Here is a 21,627-nt window from a genome sequence, read left to right on the forward strand (position 1 = left end):
CATGAGGAAGTGGGATGGAAAACCTACCTCAGTCCTACAGGCACGGGTACATGAGTTGCAAGGGAAAACAACCACAAAAGGGGGTTCTTCCAGGAAAACCGCTGCTCCGGTCTCCAGTGAGTTCCCCAGACAGAGTAGAAGGGCTGATTCCACTTCCGACCTTAACAAAGGGACTTCTGACTCATACTTACAAGAAGTAGATAGCGAATATGATGACCAGGACTAGAGGGGCCCTGCCTCCAGCCAGGTGGAGGAAAGGGACAACCGGGTTTACTGGACTGTGTGGATTCGATGGCCTGGCACATCAGATCCACAAGAATATAAGGCTCTCGTAGACACCGGTGCGCAGTGTACCCTGATGCCATCAGGCTATAAAGGGGCAGAACCCATTTGTATTTCTGGAGTGACAGGGGGATCCCAAGAGTTAACTGTGTTGGAGGCCGAAGTGAGCCTAACCGGGAATGAGTGGCAGAAGCACCCCATTGTGACTGGCCCAGAAGCTCCGTGCATCCTTGGCATAGACTACCTCAGGAGAGGGTATTTCAAGGACCCAAAAGGGTACCGGTGGGCTTTTGGTATAGCTGCCCTGGAGACGGAGGAAATTAAACAGCTGTCCACCTTGCCCGGTCTTTCAGAGGATCCTTCTGTTGTGGGGTTGTTAAAGGTCCAAGAACAACAGGTGCCGATCGCTACCACAACAGTGCACCGGCGGCAATACCGCACCAACCGAGACTCCTTGATCCCCATCCATGAGCTGATTCGTCGACTGGAGAGCCAAGGAGTGATCAGCAAGACTCGCTCACCCTTTAACAGTCCCATATGGCCAGTGCGAAAGTCCAATGGAGAGTGGAGGCTAACAGTAGACTATCGTGGCCTGAACGAAGTGACGCCACCACTGAGTGCTGCCGTGCCGGACATGCTGGAACTTCAATACGAACTGGAGTCAAAGGCAGCCAAGTGGTACGCCACCATTGATATCGCTAATGCATTCTTCTCCATCCCTTTGGCGGCAGAGTGCAGGCCACAGTTTGCTTTCACTTGGAGGGGTGTCCAGTACACCTGGAACCGACTGCCCCAGGGGTGGAAACACAGCCCTACCATTTGCCATGGACTGATCCACACCACACTGGAACAGGGTGAGGCTCCAGAACACCTGCAATACATTGATGACATCATCGTGTGGGGCAACACAGCAGAGGAAGTTTTCAAGAAAGGGGAGAGAATAGTCCAAATCCTTCTGAAGGCCGGCTTTGCAATAAAACGAAGTAAGGTCAAGGGACCTGCACAGGAGATCCAGTTTTTAGGAATAAAATGGCAAGATGGACGTCGTCAGATCCCAACAGATGTGATCAATAAAATAACAGCCATGTCTCCACCAACTAACAAAAAGGAAACGCAAGCTTTCTTAGGCGTTGTAGGCTTTTGGAGAATGCATATTCCAAATTACAGTCAGATCGTAAGCCCTCTCTATCACGTGACCAGGAAGAAGAACGACTTCAGATGGGGCCCTGAGCAACGACAAGCATTTGAGCAAATTAAACAGGAGATAGTTCAGGCAGTAGCCCTTGGGCCAGTCCGGGCAGGACAAGATGTGAAGAATGTGCTCTACACCGCAGCCGGGGAGAATGGCCCTACCTGGAGCCTCTGGCAGAAAGCACCAGGGGAGACTCGAGGTCGACCCTTAGGGTTCTGGAGTCGGGGATACAGAGGATCCGAGGCCCGCTACACTCCAACTGAGAAGGAGATATTGGCAGCATATGAAGGGGTTCAAGCTGCTTCGGAAGTGGTTGGCACTGAAGCACAGCTCCTCCTGGCACCCCGACTGCCGGTGCTGGGCTGGATGTTCAAAGGGAGCGTCCCCTCTACACATCATGCAACTGATGCTACGTGGAGTAAGTGGGTCGCGCTGATCACACAACGGGCCCGAATAGGAAACCCCAGTCGCCCAGGAATCTTGGAGGTGATCACGAACTGGCCAGAAGGCAAAGATTTTGGAATATCCCCAGAGGAGGAGGTGATGCGTGCTGAAGAGGCCCCACCATATAACAAACTACCAGAAAACGAGAAGCAATATGCCCTGTTCACTGATGGGTCCTGTCGCCTTGTGGGAAAACATCGGAGATGGAAGGCTGCTGTATGGAGTCCTATACGCCAAGTTGCAGAAACTGCTGAAGGAGAAGGTGAATCGAGTCAGTTTGCAGAGGTGAAAGCCATCCAGCTGGCCTTGGGCATTGCCGAACGAGAAAAATGGCCAGTACTTTATCTCTATACTGACTCATGGATGGTGGCAAATGCCCTGTGGGGGTGGTTGCAGCAGTGGAAGCAGAACAACTGGCAGCGCAGAGGTAAACCCATCTGGGCTGCCGCATTGTGGCAAGATATTGCTGCCCGGGTAGAGAACCTGACTGTAAAAGTACGACACGTAGATGCTCACGTACCCAAGAGTCGGGCCAGTGAAGAGCACCAAAACAACCAGCAGGTGGATCAGGCTGCCAAGATCGAAGTAGCTCCGGTAGATCTGGACTGGCAACATAAAGGTGAATTATTTATAGCTCGGTGGGCCCATGACACTTCAGGCCACCAAGGGAGAGATGCAACATATAGATGGGCTCGTGATCGAGGGGTGGACTTAACCATGGACACTATTGCACAGGTTATCCACGAATGTGAAACATGCGCTGCAATCAAGCAAGCCAAACGAGTAAAGCCTCTTTGGTATGGAGGACGATGGTTGAAGTATAAATATGGGGAGGCTTGGCAGACTGATTATATCACGCTCCCACAAACCCGACAGGGCAAGCGCTATGTGCTCACCATGGTGGAAGTAACCACAGGATGGCTGGAAACATATCCTGTGCCCCATGCCACCACCCGGAACACCATCCTGAGCCTTGAAAAGCAAGTCCTATGGCGACATGGCACCCCAGAAAGAATTGAGTCAGACAACGGGACTCACTTCCGAAACGCCCTCATAGACACCTGGGCCAAAGAGCACGGCATTGAGTGGGTCTATCACATCCCCTACCATGCACCAGCCTCCGGGAAAATCGAACGATACAACGGGCTGCTAAAGACAACACTGAGGGCAATGGGTGGTGGGACATTCAAGCATTGGGATACACATTTAGCAAAGGCCACCTGGTTAGTGAACACTAGGGGATCTGTCACTCGAGCTGGCCCTGCCCAATCCAAACCCTTACGTGCTGTAGAGGGGGATAAAGTCCCTGTCGTGCATATGAGAAATATGCTGGGGAAGACAGTCTGGGTTGCTCCTGCCTCTGGCAAGGGAAAACCCATCCGTGGGATTGCTTTTGCTCAGGGACCTGGGTGCACTTGGTGGGTGATGAGAAAGGATGGGGAAGTCCGGTGTGTACCTCAGGGGGATTTAATTTTGGGTGAAAATAGCCAATGAACTGAATTGTACGATGTTAGTTATTACATAGTACTGTATGTCATCACTTTTATGGTCACCATATGCCATATTAACAGTATTACAGTAAGAATCACCCAGATTAATTTAGGATGAACGCCGATGAAACTGAGCAAGGTGCAACAATGATAGAACCGGACGAGCGCCCAGAACTGGCCTCCGCATGCAAGAGCCCGACACCACACACCATCTCTCCTGCCCTGCAAGACTGTTACGACAGGTGGAACCCGAAGTCATGGACTAAATGAACTCAACGGACGTTTTAGAGGGATGGCCCATGGACTAAGGGAATGATATCTCTGTGTGCGTATATATCAAAAGGCAGGGAAAAGGAGCGGTGACTAATTGGAATGTATGGGAAAATGTGAGACCTGGGCATGATGTAGATGGTACAGAAAAAGGGGTGGATATTGTCCTGGTTCCAGCTGGGACAGGGTTAACTTTCTTCCCAGTAGCCTGGGGGGTGTGCTGTGTTTTGGGTTCGGTGTGAAAGGAGCGTTGATGGCCCATTGATGCTTTGGCTGTTGCTGGGCGATGCTTGCACCGGGAGGGGGGAGCACAGCCGGGGTGGTGGACCCAGCTGGCCAATGGGGTATTCTATACCATGTGACATCATGCTCAGTATAAAAACCAGGTGTGTGTGGGGGCTCGCCCCCCGTTCGTGACACGCGGTCGGCGGTCGGTGGGCGGTTCTGTTGTGCATTGCCTGCTTTGTGTATTCTGTTATTGTTGTTGTTCTCACTGTTATTATTACTGTTCTACTTAGTTTTATTTCAATTATTAAACTGTTTTTATCTCAACCCGGGAGCTTTCCTACTTGTGCCCTCCCAATTCTCTCCCCCATCCCACCGGGGGGGGGGCGGTGATCGAGCGGCTGCGTGGCGTTTATTTTTGCTGGCTGGGGTTAAACCACGACACCCCTCTTCAGCCTCTGCCCCTGCAACGAGCTGCTTTTGCACAGCAACTGCTGTATTTAACTCCAAGAGGGTTTGTCTGAAAGAGCTGCTGCAAATAAAACACCCGTTGTACCACAGCTCTCTTGCACAAAGCAGAGGGAAGAGGAATTTTATGCTGAAGATTAGGGAGGAGTGCTCTCAGAGAGAGCTGTGTTTGGCTATCGAATGCTCTCCATAGGAAAGTGTCAGAGGACTCTCTGCTTAAGTGATTTAAGGGAAGGCTAGACAGATCACAGTGGTTGTTCATGGCAATGATGGGAAAGCATCCCCTTTTTCTGAAGCCACATGACAACCTCAGTCAGGGAACTGACAGACAGCAAGCTGCCTGTATAGGTATATGTATGGAAATGTGGAAATATGCATGTGCACCTATATTTAAGCGAGATCAGCTCCCTTATCCAGTTCATCATCTGGCCTCATAACCAGTTGTGCAAATGTGTCTGGGGAAATGGTGCAGGGAGGATAGAAAGAGCTACTGGAGGCAGAAGAGATGGTAAGAGATGTGTTCACCTGTACAGCTGAGAAATGTTTGTGAACTGCAGCCTGACTCACTTGGTGTACATCCTGGGGCCTTTTGTGCTACTTGGTACTTTGTTTTCTTAAAGCTGCTAGCGACTAGTCTTGTGAAAAATCTCAACCTGTTTGTTTTATTTATAGCCCTTGTGATTTCATGGCTGAACTTGAAGATGCGAACCCTGCAGACTGAAAGGCCAGAAGACAAATCAATAGATCCAACACCTGCTCAAAGCCTCTTCATTTTTGGGGGCTTTATCTCATCATTTCCAAATGCACGGGACAGATCTCCCACAGGGCAGAGAGGAGCAAGGCAGTGAGCAATGCCAAGGAGAGGTGGAGCAGGGGCTGCTGTGGGGCTGCACTGGTGCTGACCCAGAGATGTCAGCGCTGCTGCATCCAGACCAGTGCAGCAGCAATTAGCATCCAGCAGGCTTGCCAACTTCTAAAGAACCTGCACCTGGATTAGAGCATGGACCTTTGTCTGCTGCTGGTCCTGTCCCAGGCTTTGTGTGATGTGCTCTGTTCCTCCCACCTGCTGCAGGTCTTGCCATTTCCTCAACAAAGATGGGTTTCAGGGAAGAGTAAGAGGAGGAAAGAAGGAAGGCTGGAGAAATCTCTCCTCATTGCATCTCCCTTTGATCATGAGCAAAAAGGTAACCCTTTAAATGCATCTTTGGTACCATCTTTGTGTATACCTTAGCTGCAGAGGCTCAGTTTGACTCCATTAAAAGCTTCATTGGCCTTTGCACTGGTTTTCAGTCCTCTCTGCTGGTATTCATGGGAGACCAGGCCTCTAAAAGTGTGTGTGAAAAACCCAGAAACCAACCAGCTGGGCAAGGAAGCAGGGGAACATTTACAGCTTGCAAGTTCTTCAGGTACAGTGAGCTTCTGCATCTGTTTTATGTCATCCCACACAGATCTGCAGGCCCCCCAAAAAAGCATTGCAGAGCCCTGCTTCAGAGGCAGCCTTGTGAGACAGAGGGGATAACGTGGCAGCTGAGGGCTGAATTAAATGCAACACTAAGGAAATGCATGCCAGGGGTAGGTCCGGCTGCAGGGTGCCTTGGAGATGGAGCACACAGCAGGTCCCAGGGATCATGCTGGTGGGGCTCATTCTGAAGCTGGAGGCTACATCATTGCAAGAGATGCACCATGGGGCTTTGTGCCATGGCAAGCTAGGGCAGGTCTCTTGCTTCCAGCTTCCCAGCTGACCCTCCTGCACACTGCACTGGAGTTTGTTTTATGCTCTTGAACACATACAGACATGCCCTAAGTTGCTCACATTGCTAGATAATCTAGCTAGCAGTACTCTGCAGTAGCATGCAAGAGTAGTGGTGATGCAGCAGTGATAGCAGCTCAGGGTTTTCAAGCAAGAGGTCTGGGCTGTGTTACTGCTGCAGAGCGGAGAAGAAATATGTTCTGCTACTGCGTCATCTCCCCAAGCAGTAAATGTTATACGTTGGCCACTAGTCTGCTGATTTCTGGCCCGCAGATGGATCCAGCACCCGCCCGCAGGGACCCGAGCAGCTGCGTTAACTCACATAGCACGGCTGGTGGGATGGCTGCCCGGCCCGGCCGGCTCCTGCAGAAAGCTCAGTGGCACTGATATAGAGCAGACTCCTCATTGCGGTACACATGCATAACGGCAGCAACACACAACGGTGCTGTCTGCCAAACTGCCCATTCCTATCGTAGCCTAGATGCAAATCTTCAGTCTTGTTCTCCCAAGCTAGGGAAGGAAAAACATTGCACTGGCTTTGGCTGTGGTGATTAACAGGAAAGAAATCCCAGCACAATGAATGAGAGGGATGGGAATGTTACAGAAGGCTTTGCCATGTAATTAAAACCAGAGCAGCAAAGATCAGAAATTGCAATGCTGTGTCCTGGTCTTAGCCACTTCTGGTCTCCCCCATCTCACAGTTTTAATTTTAACTAGCCTCCCATCCCTGTCACTTGCTCCTCTGCTCTGCAAACCCACTGCTGGTTTCTCTCCTTTCTGGCTGTACCCTGGGTCATTTCCACTCTTGATTACTTTCAGCCAAAGCCTGGCAGGACCTGTGCATGTGCATTTTTTCAAACCCCAACAGTGTGCACTGCAAGCCAGGGCCACAGAGGAATGGAGGGAGGGAGGACATTGCTAGCCTGGGTGTTGGTGCCTTGGGGAGCAAGCAAAGCTGTGTGAGGGCCTCTTAGCAGCCGTGCAAGGCAGATCTTCTTGCATCATGCATGGTTGAGGACAGGAGAAAACACTGGGGAAGGGCATCCTAGAGTGAATGGGCTTTCTCCAGAGTCCTCCTGCAGTTGGTCCCCAAGCTCCATGCTGCCATTGATGCCCTTAGCCTCTTACCAAAGCTATGTCTGGGACTAGTGTCACGCTGTGCCCGTCGAACCAGCTCCACAGGTGAAGCTAGCAGGTGTAGAGGAAGAGTTTATCCCAGCCAGGGAGCTGCAGAAAGCCCCTGGTGAAGCAGGGAATAAACTCACATCCCTCCCTGTGGTCTTTCCCTCATGGAAACAGCTACTGAGGACACAGGTGAGATTTGTAGCATCTACCACTAGGTAGTTTCTTCTTGACGGTACTTCTTGTCCTCTTCCATTGGGCTCGGTGTTGTACCTTATGGTAAGGACGTGTTTCTGCCATCTCTCCCCAGAGGCTCTCTTGGTCTCCTCCTGGACCCCAGAGGAAGTATCTCATTTCACCCCATGCAGACAGCTTTCCTCAAGATGTGTCCCATTGTGAGCTCCTTGGGAAACCAGCATAGGTAAGCCTACGCTGCTTCATACCACTTCGCCAGCTCTGCTCCCAGGTTGCACCAGCATATGGGCAGTGATCACTGAATTGCTTTGCTAGCTTGTTCCCAGGAAGCAAACACAAAAGGCTAAGAGACAATTCATTAGAAATTTAAGCCCCTGGGAAGGGTTGTTTGGGTTTTTTTCACTGCAGAATCCACCCACTTCTATGATTTTCAGTTTATTATGCAATGCTGCGCGGATATAAAAATAAAAATAAATCTTTACATACAGGGATCAGAAGAACTCAAGACTATCAGAACAACTTTATTAAGTCAGATCAAAGCCCAGATATCTCAGCATCCTCATAAAAGTGGATGCATAGGGAAGGCATAATATCATGGCAAGCAGGTATGATGCTCCCTCCTGCACTCTTCCCAGGCTACAAATATTAGAGACTTACGGGCTTGATCCTCAGTGGATCTCTCTTTCATGAACTCATTAAATCTCCCCTTGGACCCAGGTAAACTTTTAGCAGCCACAGAATCCTCTGGCAAGGAGTTCCCCAGCTAAACAAAGAGCCATCACCTCTGATTTGTTTTCGATCTGTTCTGTGCCAGCTTCGTTTAATGCCCTGCAGCTCTTGAGTCGTAAGAGATCTGCAGACAGAGCCCAGCTCCCAAGATTTTCTCTTATAGCCTCCTGTAAGGTTTGTCGTTTCTGCTCTGTACAGAGCCTAGCACATTAGAGACCTCAGGCCATTCCCGTAATACAACCACCAAAGCAAAATGCTCTGCCTTTGTTCCTGTTCACTGCAATAGACCCCATCTCTGCTGCTCATTGTTTTAAGACTCTTTTCTATTAATAGCAGAAACAGACATGCCATTTCAATAATTCTATTCAAATTAATGCCTTTCATTATACTCTAAACACAACATCAAAGGCTTAGATTGCACCCTGGCCCTTTGTGAGACAGAAAGAGTTCAGGTATAAAGATTTCCTTCAGAATAGACATTTGATGGGAGAAAGCTTTTTTATCCATCAGGAAAGATAAGTTTCTTAATGGGATTAGAGGCTTTGGTTCTTGTGGATGAGTGACTGCAGCAGCCTAGGAGGTCCTTTCCAATGGCAAATTTTGTCCCACATTCTACTGTGATGGAAACATTTCACTGTTGGACATATTTTATTTTTACTCTGTTCACTTCTGTGAGAGAAAGGTCTCTTTTCCCAGGACTGCCAGGCCCTGGTGTTGGCTGGCGTGACAAAGGGATCATGCTGTTCCTTGGAGAGAGCTGGGACTGCATATCTCTGATGGCCAGGAGAAGATAAGCTGCAGAGACCACTGTGTCTGCAAGGATCCCTTTGCAGGCTTTGCCAGCCACCCTTATCCACTAGCAGACACAGCCAGTAAAGAAAGAGGGTCAAGACCAAGCACAATGGAGGGGGGGCTTCTCCTGGGGTACAGCAGGGCAAGGTCCTAAGGCTGTATTTGTCCCCTGACTCTGTCCATGACCCTTTGCCTTGCAACAAGAGAAGCATTGGGGGATTTGGGATCATTCGTATGGTCCCTCCACCCCTTGGATTAGGCATGTAGAAGGAGGGGTGGCTCGGTAGCTGTGTGCATGTTTCCTCCTGAAGCACCTGCAGCTGGGGAGCCATCCACATCAGGCTCAGCTCTGGGAGCATCCAGGCATGTGGCTGGTCCTGCAGAGAGTGCAAAATATGCACAGTGGGCTCCTCGAAGCGTGGCCAGGGATGGATCTTGTCCCTTTGCAGCACCATGCTGCAGTTTCTCTCTCCCTCCCAGACCCCATGCTCCAGATGCATCCATCATCCACCCAGGCCCTCACACCTACCTTCCTCCGGTCTATAAAACAAGCTGGATGTGCTCCATCCCAGCCAGGACTGATCCCTGGGAATGCTGACACCTCCCTGGGTTTATGCCTCTTGGTGCACATGTTTTTATTATGCAAATTAGCACTAAATGTTCTTGTAAGTAAAGGAAGAAACTACATCTCAGTTCATTGCAGGGAATGGGCTCACACATTCCTGGTATGTAGTAAATTCTGATTTTCCTACTTTGCTGTTTTCTCTTCATCAGGAACCTTTGATTGGGTTACTCTTCCCCTTTTGGTCTATAAAGGCTCTTAATGAAGCTCTCTTATTGAACTAAACAGAAACATTTACTCCTTAAGGGACTTCATTATGCAATTGTAGCTAAGCAGAACCTCCTGAAATGCCTCTGCATGTTCCTAGTTAAAAGTTCAGTCTGTGTTTGAAACAGCAAAGGGACCATGCGATCACCCGCTCTGGCCAGTGGTAACGTGGAAAGCAGAGCTTCACCTGGTTACCATCACCCAGGAGATGTTCCCTCACTTCACATAGCCCAATTCCACCCTATTTTGGATCCACGTGTCTGCTTAAGGTATCTCAGCCAGACCAGTATGTGAGCAGGGCTGGAAAAGAAGCCACCGCTTCCTTCATAGTTCGTTCCAGGGGTTAATCAGTCTCACAGTGGAAAACATGTGCTTTCCTTCTGAATTGAATTTCACCTGCCTGAATTGAATTATAGCTGCTGGTTCTGGCTGGTACCATCCTTCGCTAGATTAAATAAAAGGTATTTATTCCTCATGAAGGTGTTTACACAATTTATTTGCCCCACCTCTCTATCTCTTTTTCAATCAGCTACCTGAAGGTGAATTGCCTTCATGTAACAAGACCCTTTTTATTCACAGCCCTCCAGTCTTGCTGTTCCAAAGCCTTTTAAAAATGTGTATGCTGAGAGCAGAGCCAGGGTTCAGCCTCACCCTGGGACCACCCTGGGAACCCCAATCACAGCCCTGGGTTTCAGCCTGCAGCCTCCTGCAGCTCTGCCATCAACCAAGGGATTTAATACAAAAAATTATGCTTATTTTCCTTTTTTCAGCTAGGGAACTATGCAACACCTTCACTAAAGCAGAGCTCACTAAAAAGGCTACTGAAATAATAGAAAACTTCCCCCCATTTTACGTGGCCTTAAACGTGGCCTTTACTGGTGGATCCTGAAGAAGCTGGCACTTTTTTTTTTCTTTCTTCTTAATTTTAAAGGAAGATGTTTTATGTCTGGTTTCTGGTCCATTTATTTTAATTTTTCTCCAAAAGTCTTCCCATTGATCACCAAGAAACATTCAAACAAACACATAAGTCAAAGTTAAGTATTGTGTCTTAAAGAACAGATATTGTCCCTGATGCCTAAATGGCAGATTCTTTGCTATGCCGTTATCTCATACTGCGGTATGTGAGAAAGGCTTTATATCTAGTCTCACAGAGGTAATGCAACAGTTTGTAGCTGGGAATCCAATTAAAGAATACAACACAACAAACAGCAGTGAGGAGAGCAAAGACCCACCCCACTAATTTCTGCATCAGTCACATAATATTTGTGTGCACCAGAGCACATCCCCGGTCTTGACTTAAAGATGAGTAAGGGACACCCCTTAAAGCCCCCCCCCCCCAGTTATCCCCTCAGTTTTTGCACTTTTTTCCCAGTGTGACTGTATTTCTCATTCCTACCACTGGATTTTTATCTGCCTTTTTCCAATAGATCAAAGTACCATTTATTTCCCTAGACCTTTTTTCAATGCCCAGACCCATAGGCCATGACCAAATTGCCTCTTAATCTTCTCTTGGATAAATAACATAAGTGAATTGCTCACTAGAAGACAACCTTCCCCAAAATTAAGTCATTATAGCAGCAATTTTCTCATCCTCTTCTAATTAAAGCTCTTTTTTGAAAGCAGAAATGCAGAATTGGACACAATATTAAGTAAGAAGATAGCAGCAATCTCCTAGTTCCTGCCTACTGTCTTGTTGCTGAAAGATTCGAAGATATCATTCACTCCCTTCCTTATAGCAGTGCAAAGACAGCCCTCAGTGAACTGAATATCTATTATGAACCTTCAGTCATTTCAAGAGTGACTACCTTCTGAGATATAGTTCCCTGCCTTCATTTTAAGGTTTGCTGGCCTGGATGTGAAATTCCTCAATAGAGCTTGCAATAGAAGAGAGTTTATTAATGGAAGCAGCAGTGATGCCTGAGGAAAGAGCATCTCATTGTATGAGATTAATGTTACATCCTGAATACGGTGTAAGCCAGCTCCAAGCTGATGCAAATGGAAGTGGCTAAATATTTCTCAATGGAGCTGTCCATCTGACACTCATTTTAGATCTCAGAGCTGTCACTCAGGAAGATGACCTGGATACTGTGCATTCATTTATGCCAGAACAGTGTGTTATTAGTGTCACTTGATACTGGGAGATTAAACTGTTGCTGGCTTTGCCCTTCCTACATTTATCTTGAATTGGTGGTTCCCAAACCTCTGGATTGATGGATCCCTTTCACATGTCAAGGTTTCTTATCATCAAAGCTACAGCTGAGAAAATGAAGGGTAGGATTCATCTCCTCCCACTTCAGTTAGGTGTCTAGTCTAAACGAACCCTTTGGGCTTCTCTAATATCAGTGGAGAAAAACAGGCATCTCCGGAGGGTGAGGCAATGCACTGATCAGAGACACTTCTATGAGGATGGGATTAACTGCTCCTCAGTGGGGCTAGGATCTCTTTGCGGGTTGTTAGACAACTACTGTAGCTCAGAGACATAGCCTTTAGCTGCCTAAAGCTGAATAATGCATACCCAACCCTTCACAATAATCTGATTAACCAGTTAAACTGGTTAAACCATTCTAGCCCAGTTTACTGTAGTCTTATTCCAGCCTGCAATGTCCCCAGACTAATGTCGTGACTGATTTGCAGCATAAAGATCACACAACACACCCAGCTACTTCTTTTGGAGCCTGTGAAGGAGATCCAGGTCTGGGCTTTACCAAGCACCTGACTACATGGTGTGTCGGAGTGACCCGGGGTCGGAATAGGAGTGCGTTCCCGGAGTAATGATGAGTCCCAATGTGGGTATGGTCATTCTCGTTTATTTCAAGATATTGTGCTACTTTTATAAGCTAGCCACACTAACACGCGCACCTACGAATCCTCTATTGGTTTACAGTCAGCAAGCACACGAATCTTAACATACACAGATTGGTCAAAAGCAGGTGTCCACGCGAACGCTTCCTGCGCCTGCATTCCGTTACATAATCTACTGATAGTTACATTCCTCAGCCTGTTTTCCCTATTCTACTATCACTTCAGAGACTCTAAAACTACAATTGCTCTTTAGCAACCCTTTGCCTTATACTATTGCTAACAAATCCTCAGTGCTTGGAATGTTCATAGGATGTCCGTTATTTAATAAAAATCCTTCCACATATTCCCCTTTTTGTTTTTGAACAATCCAAGCCTGATTTACTACTTTCGATACAGCTTTTTTTTTTAATACAACCAAAAGCAATACAAAAAGCATACACACAATATTAAGATGATAATCAATATACGCAAGCCTTCTTCTATCAAAGCTATCAGCCATTACGGCAACCGTCTAAAAATATTCATGAGCCATTCATCTAAAATGCCATGATTTTGTGGTATCATGCTTACATGGTTTTTTAACCATTGTAATTGTTTATGTGTATACTCACCATGATCAAATAGGTTCATGCAACACATAAACTCTTCTACCCAGAAACCAGGCACGCCCACCAAAAAGGTTCTGAAAGGCTCAGTTGCCGTAGCAAGAGACAAACAAAACGCAGATTGATCTGTTTTGTTTGCCCAGGTAACCCACATATTTTTCCTAGGCTCTATGTGATGTATGGACATGGTCACGGGGACTACCATCACTATTACTAATGTTCCAATCACCAGGTTTCGTAATTGTTTTGCTTTACTTTCCATGCGAACCGCTTTTGACATTTTTCTTTTGTTGCTACCCATTGGTTAAAGGGTACTTTCCAGATCTCTGGCACCAGGTTATGTCATTTACACTCAACACCTAAAATAATAGACAAGCAAGCTCTTTCAGCAGTTAATCTAGTCCACTGGTTACAGCTGATCTGATATGAAAGTGTGTTAGTTATCTCATGCCCAGTAATCAACAATATTTTAGTCAAATCAATTTCTTTTGATAACAGTGATCACACCATCGATTAGCGTGATTAAGCCGAACCCAACATTTTTTCCACATTGATAACATTCACATAACACCCAGGGTTTACATCGGTGACAGTCTTCGCATCTGATTTTGCTTTTTTCTATTTCATAAGGAGAGTTCATAACAACGTACAGTCTCAGTCGTTACAATTCCTTTGATACGTCTTCCTCTTCTTGTGAGAGTGCAGGCTTCACCGCTCGGCTAGGCACCCAAATTGGTCCCTTATCTGTGGAAAAACACATGTATCCCCTCCCATTAAATATTACCGAAACTGGGCCCAACCACATGCCAGTGATTGGGTCTCGATACATTACTTTTAGTTTTGGAAGCGTTGTATGAGAGTTAAACTTAAGGTTTTGGTGATGTATTATAATCGATGGCTCTTCTCTGTCTCCCATCAGACACAAATAATTTAGAGTAAATAGGACTTTATGCAGTCTCATCTGCGGGTCCTTTTCTCCCTCCTTTTGCTTTGCTAGATAGTCCTTCAATACCTGATGCGTGCGTTCTACAAGGCTCTGCCCCGTCGGTGAGTGTGGGATGCCAGTAATATGCTTGACCCCCCATCTCATCAGAAAGGTTCTCAACTTCTGACTGGTGTAAGCAGGGCCATTATCTGTTTTCAGTTGTTCTGGCACACCCAACACCGCGAAGCAAGCAAGGAGGTGCTTACACACATGATGAGCCTTCTCACCCGATAAAGCCGTGGCCCATATTACTTTAGAAAAGGTATCTATGGTGACATGCACATATTTGAGCTGCCCAAATTCAGCAATGTGAGTGACGTCAGTCTGCCAGAGCTCTAAAGCCTTGAGACCTTTTGGATTAATGCCCAGCCCTATTCCAGGTCCATGATTTCCACACTTGGGACAGGCCTGTATGATAGAGCGAGCTTCGTTTTCTGATAACCCATATTGCCTTCTTAAACCCTTTGAGTTTTGATGAAATATTTCATGACCCTGCCTAGCTTGTAAAAATTTATCTACAGGTGGTACATGACACGCTGGACTGACAAGATTGTCCGCTATCTGATTGCCTTGTCCTAAACCCAACTCCCATCGATGGCTACGGATATGAATGACACAACACGGAGCCGCTCGCTGGGAGATGGTTGATCTTAATTGAATAAATAGTTTCCCTAGCTGAGGATTATTTGTGTCCCTAATCAGTGCGTCTTGAATTCTTGGTATAAGCCCAGCTACATATAGAGAATCAGTCACCACATTCAAAGGATGATCAAGCCAGTTCCCTAACGCCCATACCACCGCCATTAATTCTAAAGTCTGTAAGGTATCTCCAGCTTGCCCTTGCAAAATCTTTTTGCACCATTGATCTGTTTCCAACCATACGCATGCAGCTTGTCTAGAGCGTTTCCCCGCATCTGTGTATACCGTCAACCCCTCGAGTATCGGGCTAACAATCACTTTAGGTTTTTCTAGCCACTGATTTCGTTTTAGAATCTGCCACAATTTCCCTTGAGGTTGCTGAGAGTGCACCTTTCCACTAAATCCTAACAGAGATTCTTGAATGGCCAACATGTGGCGTATCCACCATTCTAAATCTACAGCGTTAACAGGAATACTGATGTCTGCTGGTTCCTGTCCTGTCAGCTCCATAATTCGCGTTCTCCCTTTTCGGATTAATTCCCCTACGGCTTCAGGACGAGTTTGTATACGGAAACGTGGTTGTACCCGTAAGAAAACCCATTCCAAAATTTGAAAAAAGGAGGAATTTGGCAAGTTATCATTACTCTTGTTGTCAATGGCAGTCACGGAGTTCATTCCCTGTTGTCCCTTCATCTCCCCCTTCTTGTTTTGCCATTGACATATAACGGCAAAAGGTGATTCTTCGGTGTTACAGATAAGCAAAGAAAGTGGCAGTTCAAGGATTCTTCTTGCGGTCCAGGCTATAGTAAGTTTGTTTATAATGTGCTGTAAGGCTACATGATGTTTGTGCGTCATATGAATTTCAGCTGCAGGCTGAGTGCCACGCAGTAATTCAATTAGTGGTTTAATGTCTGCATTGGTAATGCCAGCGCAATGGTGAACCCATTGGATGTCGCCTAAGACCGTTTGCACATCAGCCAATGTTTTAAGAGGAGTTTTTAGTGCTATTTTTTGAGGACGAATTTTTGCCTGTTCAATGATCCACCCTAGGTATTTCCAAGGTGGAGACCTTTGGATCTTTTCTGGTGCAATTACAAGTCCCTTGTCTGCTAGCATGGTTGTTAATTGTTGTATATGATGCACTTCAAAAGGAACTTGTTGACAACACAAAATATCATCCATATAATGATAGATGATAGTTTCAGGCCATTTTTGTCTTATCGGTTGCAGTGTCCAGGCGACATATAATTGACACAATGTAGGAGAGTTTTTCATCCCTTGTGGAAGTACCACCCACTCATACCGTTCTGCTGGTGCTGCTTTATTTATCGAGGGTATGGAAAAGGCAAATCTCTGAGTGTCCTGAGGGTGCAGTGGGATTGTGAAAAAGCAGTCCTTTAAGTCAACTATAAGTATGTGCCAATTTTCAGGTAACATATTAGGTGATGGCATTCCAGGTTGTAAAGCTCCCATAGGCAACATTTGGTCATTTATTTTCCTCAAATCATGTAGTAAATGCCACTTCCCACTTTTCTTAGGGATAACAAAAATAGGAGTATTCCATGGACTGACAGACGGTTTGATATGTCCCTCTATAAGTTGTTCGGATACCAGTTGTTTAGTTATTTGCAATCGCTCTTTAGTCATGGGCCACTGGTCAACCCAAACAGGGTCATTGGAGATCCATGTTAACGGTGGGTTGGGCAATTGCTCCCCAGTGCCCATGACTAAAAATGCTTTGTAGTCAGCATTGCCCCGATCTGACTGAGAACATCATGTCCGATTAATGCCTCCAAATTTCCAGGGAGTGACAAAACATGGACCTTCAGTGTTGCCCTCTGGCCTTCTGGGAAACTCACTTGAACCGGTTTACTACTTATATATGGGGCCGAGTTCCCTCCCAATCCTGCAATTAATGCCTTTGGGGTTTCTATTTCCCACTGCAACGGCCAATTTGCTCGATTTATAATAGTTATGTCGGCCCCAGTGTCCAACATTGCATTTATTCTTATTGAAAGGTTCTCCTGACTCAAAGTCACAGTTTCGAGTGGGCGGTGGTCTAATTTTGTAGTGAAACATACAGCAGGTCCAGTAGAACCAAATCCTTTACACCCACGTTCTTCCCAATCTTGATTTGATTGACTTAAAGGATTTTTAAAAGCTAATATCTGGGCTATCCGACTGCCTTTTGGGACGAAGAGAGGAGGACTTATTGTATAGGCCATAATATGAATTTGACCAGTATAGTCTGCATCAATGACTTCAGGAATTACAATCAATCCTTTTATTCCTGCAGAAGATCGACCTAAAAGGATTCCACCTATCCTATTACTATCAGCTACTAAAGGCCCTACTGCATTGCTAGGGATTCTGCACACTTCTGTATTGGTTAAAGTGAAATCTATTGCTGTTTCCAGGTCGACCCCCAAACTTCCTTTGGTGGCAGCCGAGTGTTTTTTGTAAAAACCCTGATTGCTGCTGTCATTTTGAGGGGGCATTTGTGTCTGCGCGCGGCCTCTCCCCGCGCTCAATTTGAAGTTTCCCGAACAGGCCTTAGTAGCATGGGTATTTTTTTGACACCTATCACACCATACAGTAGCACGACAATTTCGCCTGTTATGCCCCTGTTCCCCACAACGAAAGCAGATGCCTTTAAAGGGCTGGACTATTCCTGGAGCATGTTGCTGCCTAACAACAGCTGCTAATGGTTGTACTACTTCTTTGACAGCACTTTGCACCGCTGCTGCCATCGACTCATTTTGTTTTTGAACCCCTGCTCTTTCCACCCGAGAAAGCATTTCTTCCACTCCTGCCCCTTTGGGCAGACTGGCTAGAATGGCCCTGGTAGTTTTATTGGCGTTATCAAAGGCCAAAATTCTAAACATTTGTTGTTTATTGTCCTCTCCCAAATCTGGGTGGTTCATTACTGCATCCCAAAGCCTATCAATAAAGTTGCTATACTTCTCAGTTGCACCTTGTGTCACCGAGCTGAAAGAAGGAGCTGACGCTCCTGGTAAGCTAAGAAATGCATCTAAAGCAAGCTTAAAAGATAACTGTAACATATTGACAGGAAAAGTTAGTTGGACATTTATATCTGCATAACGTCCCTCCCCAATGAGCATTTCATCTGTGATCCCAAATAATGGATCCCCTTGTTGTTGATGTTGGGCAGCAGCATTCACTGCCCTCTGAGACCATGACGATCCCCATAACAAAAACTGTGTAGGTGTCAACAGAAGCCTCATCAGACTTTGACAATCACGGGGACACATCAAATCAGCAGAAAAAATCCAAATAACGATCTGTCGTGAGGCTTCCGATTTAACACCATACTGCGATATAGTATTTTTGGCTCGTTGTAGAATCTTCCAATCATGCGGTTCCCATTTTCCTCGACCGTTGTCCTGTACCACCGGAAAAGCCATGGGGCCAATGTTGGATGCAACCCCCCACTGTCCTTCCAAAATAGCATCTCGAACAATTCCTCTCCATCGGCCGGGATGGGTAACTGCGGTAGGTCCGGAGAAACAGGGTGGCAAGTTGTCTCTCGAACCGGCGTTTGACCAAGGTTCTCCTTTTTCTGAGTCTGTGTAGTTAATTCCTTTAGTTGTTGCACAACCTCTTTTAACAGCTGATTAATACTTTCTGTTGAATTTTTCTCTTTTCCGCTAGATGGCGGTGTGGCAGCACCGGAGGAATCATTGAAGAGTGGCAAGGGCGGGTAGAGAGGAGGGGCAGTGGGAGGAGGGCGGCACGTTTCCCCGCCTTGAATTGGGGGGGTGGGTGGAGCTGGCCACTCCTCCCCCTTCATGCCCGGCAGTTGCTCTTCCGCTTTTGTGTCACACTGCTGCTTTGCTTTAGCCCCGGCAACTTCCGGCTGCTGTGGCGTAGATGATATTGTCGGGGAAGATGGCGAACATAGACTGTCGGGCGTTTTTAAGTCCTGCTCAACTCTATCGCGCAATTCGGCAACAGTCTTACAGGTGGACCCCGTCATACCCTTCACAGCAGGCAGCCCAAAAAATCGCGCGATAGGTCCCGCCTTGGATTCCATGCTCTTAGACTGTTCTGGTATGGGGTCTGGAGCCAGCATCTGAACAGCCGCACACGCCACCTCCCGTTCAGCTTTCATAGCTTTTAAAGTTTCTAGTACGTCTCCCCACAAGTCTGTCACAGACTCAATCTCCTTCTCCAATTTTTTATCACCTTCAGTAAGCTTCTGCAACATTAGTTCCCCCAGCTCCCGCCATTCAGGCACAGAAAACAACGTGCGAGTGTCCTTAAAAAGTCCCAAACGTTGTCCTAACTTAATTAGCTTGATAAGCTGTTTCACCGTTGTCTCGATCCCTCTCTTAGAGAGTAGTCCTGCGAGCAATGTAGCAGCTGCCTCACTTTCCATGATAGCAGCTCACCCTCTGGGAGGCAGTTGGCCACTCTGCACCGTTATCTATTCTATCCGTTTGAGCAATAGAATAGTACTTCTCCCAGTCGCTTGTTTCCCACTCCCCTTCTCTCGCTGCGCTTACCGCAGTCTCGAAGAATTGTAGTCTCTGCTACCAGACCTCTGGGCTACGAGCCCAGCATGCTTCCGCATCCTCTGCTACCAGATATCGGAGTGACCCGGGGTCGGAATAGGAGTGCGTTCCCGGAGTAATGATGAGTCCCAATGTGGGTATGGTCATTCTCGTTTATTTCAAGATATTGTGCTACTTTTATAAGCTAGCCACACTAACACGCGCACCTACGAATCCTCTATTGGTTTACAGTCAGCAAGCACACGAATCTTAACATACACAGATTGGTCGAAAGCAGGTGTCCACGCGAACGCTTCCTGCGCCTGCATTCCGTTACATAATCTACTGATAGTTACATTCCTCAGCCTGTTTTCCCTATTCTACTATCACTTCAGAGACTCTAAAACTACAATTGCTCTTTAGCAACCCTTTGCCTTATACTATTGCTAACAAATCCTCAGTGCTTGGAATGTTCATAGGATGTCCGTTATTTAATAAAAATCCTTCCACAATGGTGTTTTATGAGTTAAAGCAGATTCTGACCAGCAGCAGATGCTGCACCTCGCTCTTGCTGTGATCAGCATCTGGCAGAGAGAAAATGGCTTAAATTAGACTCTGGAAAAATTAATTGCTGAAATCTTAGTGACAGAATAATAATTATCATAATTGCAATAATTGATAGTAACAATTCCTCTTACCATGCCCCTGGGGAACTTGCATTGCAGGCCAACTCTGTGAGGTGCTCTATAAACACACAACAAGGAGAGTTTCCTGGAAACGGGGGCACAAAAGCATGCCCAATTCCTGTTCTCACCCTTTGCATTGGCTCTCGGCCACTGCCAGAAATGGGCAGCAAGACTAAGAGGACCTTTGGGCTGCCTCAGTGTGGCTGGTTTTGGGTTCATATGAAAACCTTGCTTTCCTAAAGCAAGGCATGAAACACTAGGAAGTGGCAGACATGTAGGGGAAATGCATGAAAACAATGAGACCAATTTCAGGAATTGGTCTTAGGGCACAGGCAGCCATGGTTTGCCAATATTGGGGTAAACATCACAGCAAAAGCCAACATGGTGAGGGGAATTCACAAACGCAAGCCCTGGCAGGGGAAACACACAAGGCGGCTGGTTTGGAAATAACTCAGTGTCCTGGTTTCGGCTGGGATAGGGTTAAATTTCTTCCTAGTGCTGTGTTTTGGATTTAGTATGAGGAGAATGTTGATAACACACTGATGTTTTCAGTTGTTGCTAAGTGCCCTCCTAGTCCAAGGACAGCTCCCGTGCCTACTGACTGAGCTAGGTACACAAGATGGGAGGGAACATAATCAGGACAGCCAGCCCAGCTGGCTAATGGGGTATTCCATACCATGTGACGTCATGCTCAGTATATGAATGGTAGGCGTGATCCAGGAAGTAGCGATCGCTACTTGGTTATCGGTCAGCGCGGGTGGTGAGCAATTGCATTGTGCATCTCTCATTTTGTATATTCTATCATTATTTATTATTAGTATTTTCCCTTTTCTGTTCTATTAAACTGTCTTTATCTCAACCCACAAGTTTTTCTCACTCCTACCCTTCCGATTCTCTCCCCGTCCCACTGGGGGGTGGGGGGGAGTGAGTGAGCGGCTGCATGGTATTTGGCTGCCTGCCAGGTTAAACCACGAAAGTCCTTTTTTGGCACCCAACATGGGGCTCGAAGGGTTGAGATAACGATAGATCTGACCAAAGTGTGTTAAGGCAAAATTGTTATAAGCATTCATTATATTGATTGGTCACAATGTTGATGTATTGGCTGTCAAAGTTGTGGGGCTGGCTCTCAATGTTGGGTCATGTAATACCTTGCTTGCAGTATGTGTTCCCTTTTGTGCTGTTTATCATTAGTCGGAACTGGGCCAAGATTATCATTTTGCTGCTGTTTTATGAGGTGATAAGATCATTGCTCGTAAGTCTAATCTGGTACTGTACTCGGCACTGCCATCATTTCTGTACCTCGGGAACCACCTCTTAGAAATTATTGGTAATTGCACTTTTTGCTCCTCAGAGAATGAATTTAAGGGGGAGACAGGATGGGACACTCACTCCCACTTGTTCATCTTCCCTTCCATATCTTCAGAAACTCCTTTTTCTTCTATCCTCTTCATGAAGACGTCCACAATATTCCCTGAGAATTTTGAATATCCTTGGGATGTTCAAACAAGCATGTTCATATTGCTATGTCTCCTGAATGTGGTTCAGGCCTTGTCTAGGGTTAAACAACTATTCAGGAATACTGTCCAGAGATCAACCCTCAGGAAAAAG

Source organism: Calonectris borealis, chromosome W (assembly GCF_964195595.1).
Source record: "Calonectris borealis chromosome W, bCalBor7.hap1.2, whole genome shotgun sequence".
In the NCBI taxonomy this organism is placed as follows: domain Eukaryota; kingdom Metazoa; phylum Chordata; class Aves; order Procellariiformes; family Procellariidae; genus Calonectris; species Calonectris borealis.